At 39.2% G+C, this 4,789-nt stretch overlaps 1 non-coding gene across 1 annotated transcript; it reads left to right on the top strand.

Annotated features, from left to right (window-relative positions):
- The first annotated feature begins 4,696 nt into the window (after nt 1-4,696).
- Trnay-gua (transfer RNA tyrosine (anticodon GUA)) lies at nt 4,697-4,789 on the top strand. Its single transcript has 2 exons — nt 4,697-4,733; nt 4,754-4,789. It is a non-coding gene; the product is annotated as a tRNA-Tyr (tRNA).

Genomic DNA, 4,789 nt, shown 5'->3' with positions numbered 1-4,789 from the left:
GGGGCACATTTCACCCTTCGTCAGGCAGAATGCGGCGCCTCCTCTGATATAATATAGGTCGTCTAAACATAGCGGAGATACTGTCGCCTCTGGTAGGGCAGGTCGTCCTTGCTACGGTTTAACCCTTAATGGGCAGCTGTTTTATTGCCTAGCCAGAGAATCACCCAATGGTTATGAAAAGGATTCATTTAAGTTCTTAAGAAGAGTTTAATTAAGTTTGTATCCAATATGTCTGCTTATTTTAAAACTTAACAACTTCAGTACCTATACAGGTTGATTAAAGCGTGAAAGCAAACAACACGCAAAATTCAACGTGCTCACCTACGAGTTGTAATAATTCTGAGAGTTCTTATTGCGAAGTTATCGTTGGACATATTTAATCTGGAATTACGTTTAGGTACTATTAGGTATTGTTTTATAAATACTGCAAGATATAGATGTTCGTCTTGCTACAGCGGATCCACGCGTAAAGTTTTGTCATCCTGAGCACTTGTCCCCATTGTTCAACACGCAACCAACACAATGCATGCAAATTGCAAGCACGGATTCACTCTCGGAAGTTGAATTTTTATCATCTTCCTTTTATAATGCAAGCCTAGTACTTAGATACTTCGTATATCTTTGTAACTATATTGTCTACTGCTAGTCTGTTACTCTACCTACAGTATTTAGTGTCATTTTATAAGGCATCCCTAAGAACGTGTTCGACTGAAAGGAAATCTTTTGAAATGGGTGTCGATTTCAAGTCAACCATTATCACATTCATCACATTAACATTTAACAAGCAGCATAATCGCACCTACGGTGCAATAACGTCACTTATGCATTTTTTTCAAAACTTAACTGAATCAAAGTAAACCAAGTAAAGAGGTAGATTGGAGTATTTTCTCATAATCAGTTAAGTTTTTAAAAAAATTGCATAAGTGACGTTATTGCACCGTAGGTGCGATATACTTCACCGGTATTATCTAAAAACTTTGATTGAACCCAAAATGATATGCAATCAAATTGCAATGCCATGCCTTTAAAAAATTGCGACTACATATTTTGTTTTTAAAGTAAATCGATCAGAAAAGGACACTGAAATGATCGATGATGACCCAATTATTTCAAAGCAGTTGACCTGTATTTGAAAGCAACATAACACAAATTCCAACTGTAGGCTGACTCGGTGTTCACTAATTAATTGAATGAGCATTCTCATTAGAGGCACGTTAATCATCGCTCCGGAATCGCCACTACACTAAAATGGGAACAGTAAGTATCCCTAGTAATTAAGTTAAAACTAACCGAGTTTAATATAAAGACAATTAAGTTACTCTGGTCTGGGAAATTGTATCCGCCTCCAAAATTGACAAATGATTAACTTATCTAGGTAAATAAATATTGTGGTAAAACTTTTACCGTAAAAGGGTTGGATTTGTTTTTAACGGAAATAACACAAAAGCTTAGCAAAACCACAGGCATACAAATTATTTTGATGAAATTGATCCCAGCTTAGATTAAGTAAATGATTGTTGAAAATAATTTAGCTGCGACTCGATTTATCATTTTAACAATGACGTAACGAACGTTGCTATCGCTGTGCGTGTATTGTGCTGCACGCACAACTTAATTCTTAAATAAGAATAGAAAAATTATATTTAGGTATAGTACGTCTATGTAAAGTTCTAAACATTTTTTTAATTTATTGCGCAACATGAGCTTTTGACTTTGTTTCTCAATAATTTCTTTCCCTATAAAGCGTAAAGACCGCCTCTGTGGTCTAGTGGTTAGACCACCTGCTTCAGAAGCAGAGGTCCCGGGTTCGATTCCCAGTGGGGGCAGAATTTTCTGTTCAGTTTGATTGGTGGTAGGGCTTGTTCCAAGTCCGCCTAGCTAGCTACCACCATCTTACCTAAGTCTGTCGCCATAACAAGTATAACAATCATGTTAACAGCATTGTTGTGTTCCGGCAGTTAGAGGTAAGATAGCCAGTTCCTCTGTGGTTGAGGATTCCGGGTGAAGCTCGCTTCCACCTTCGGCCTGATCATCACTTACCATCAGGTGATGAGACATGAGATACAGGCCAAGAGCTTCCTCGTTGGGGATAAAAAAAAAGTGTTTTGTGTTTTTTATTATGATAGCCACAAATAGCGAAATCAACATTTCATGGAAAGTAACCTACTAAGGTCGCGGGAAGTACCTGGATGCAAGCGGCGCAGGACCGGTCTTTGTGGAAATCCTTGGGGGAGGCCTTTGTCCAGCAGTGGACGTCTTTCGGCTGAAACGACGACGACGAACCTACTAAAAGCTAAAGTTACAAAGCACAGTTTAATTTGATGATTATTTTACCTACTTTATACCATTTTTATAATTTTTACATAAGTTTTTGTCACTTAGCGAAATGACGGACTTCACAGTTTTACCAACCAACGGATTTACTGAGGCAATGATATAATGTGGCATGGGACGGTTACATGAGACGGAACTTTCATTACGAATATGAGCAATAACTCGTCAACGGACGAATGCTTTCAGGCAAATTGCTCTGAGCCCAGATATTACTTAACTTGGGGGCTCGTTGTTTGAAACTTTAAAATTAATACATTTGATTGATGTAGAGCTGATGGCCGCTGGGGGCAGGAAAGTTCTTGAGTGGCGACCACGAGTCGGAAGACGTAGCGTGGGCAGGCCTCCCACTATGTGGACCGACGATCTGGTAAAGGTCGCGGGAGGTGCTTGGATGCGAGCGGCGCAGGACCGGTCTTTGTGGAAATCCTTGGGGGAGGCCTTTGTCCAGAAGTGGACGTCTTTCGGCTGAAACGAACGTACATTTAATTGATGACACCAGTATTATTTAACTTAAATCTTAACCATAGTCTGAAGTATCTTTTTTCAGGATTTTCAAATCACCATTATTAAGTTCACCGTCATGTAAAAGCTCTGAAGATGAAGTCAAACGACTCATTTCCTCAAACGTTACCGTAAAATTTCCTAAAACGTCAATCTATTTGCGGAAATGAACTCCAAAATACGTTTAATATGACTGTGACACTCAATTTAATAAACCTGTTGGGGATACATTTCCGAATTTCATTTTTGATCAATTTAAATGGGACGGTTTTTTGTTGCTAAACTTTGATATTTTTAGTTCATCTCGCCATCTTTTTTCTCTTATTCAAACACATACCGATAAGTATTACCTATCTTTAGAGCAGCTCTACGATTAGTCGCTAATCTAGTTCATGAATCATGAAACTAATATTAGAAGTGTGATTAGTGTTCCCAAGTATCGCAACTCGGGAACTCGGGCTATTCAATTATCACGACGCAATAGTTCATATTTCCAAGATATATTAGTTGCCGTCTGTCATGGCGCCACAACTTCAGTATTCCATCATAGGCCCTAGGGAAACTTCGCGATGTATCTATCAAGTTTTGATAAGATGTGGAACTATTGTTTCCTATAGTTCCGATATGAGTGACGTGTGGCATCATACTCAGGAAATAGTGCCAATAGTCACTATCTTGATCTATCAGCAAGAAACCTTTAAGTACGGTTATATCGATCCATAAATACCTAGAAGGTAGGCAGTAAGCGAAATTTTAATTTACCGATCACAATAATAGAACTTGAGAAATCAGTCGTTTTAAGGGTTCCGAACAAAAAAGTAATACCACAATGCTAAAAGTTGAACGAGCTAAAAATAAATACCTACTTAAAGTATACAAAGTTACCTTTTTGGAATTTTCCGACGTCTTGGCATGATATTAATAATTACAAACTGAAAAGAGTCTCAGTGAATGCCTAACTACAACTTTTTTATGTGCAAGTTTGATTCGCACTTGGCCACAGCACAGAATAGGTTATTTTAATAGTGAAATAAATATTAGTAATAAATTTATCGCTTTTATCTTTGAAATTAAGTGATTTCTTGTTGCGAGAATAACAAATATCATAAAATGAAAAAGTACGCTTGACGTGGAGAACCATCGAGAGCCAATTGGGTACTCAGCGACGCCCCTGTCAGCTCAAGAGCCGAAGACCACGCCGCCTCCACTTCACGAGCGATCGCAACACGCGAGCCCTTTGAGTTATTCTGGCTGGATACACTCGATATTGTTTCTCATGGACTTCTGGACTTCTAGTATTTTGCGCATATTGAATAACTGCTACGTAGAATGAAATTAATAGATTGGATTAACCTACACATCAATTTTTATAAAAATGTTAACATAAATTATAGCATGCTATGGAGAGGGCTATGCTTGGTGTTTCTTTGCAGAAATCGAATCAGAAATGAGGAAATCCGTAAACGAACTAAAGTCGCTGACATAGCCCGACGGATTAGCAAGGTGAAGTGGCAATGGGCAGGGCACATAGTACGCAGAACTGACGGCCGATGGGGCAGCAAGGTTCTGGAATGGAGGCCGCGTACCGGAAGGCGCAGCGTGTGACGTCCACCTACAAGGTGGACCGACGACATCGTAAAGGTAGCAGGCAAACGCTGGACGCAGGCCGCTACCAATCGATCAACGTGGAAAGCATTAGGGGAGGCCTATGTTCAGCAGTGGACGTCCTTATGGCTGACATGATGATGATGAACATAAATTACCAAACACTAAAATGAATATTCAGTTATCAGTTATCAGTGTTATAATCTACAAATAATATTAATACAAATAAACTTACATTTTTGCACGATTATCTCAACCTTCGATAGCTCAGTTGGTAGAGCGGTGGACTGTAGTGTTCTTTCTTAGCGTTGAAATCCATAGGTCGCTGGTTCAAATCCGGCTCGAAGGA

This window comes from Ostrinia nubilalis, chromosome 5 (assembly GCF_963855985.1).
Source record: "Ostrinia nubilalis chromosome 5, ilOstNubi1.1, whole genome shotgun sequence".
Lineage (NCBI taxonomy): Eukaryota > Metazoa > Arthropoda > Insecta > Lepidoptera > Crambidae > Ostrinia > Ostrinia nubilalis.
The sequence above is the reverse complement of the archived record's forward strand: the minus strand, read 5'-3'. Positions and strand labels throughout refer to the sequence as shown.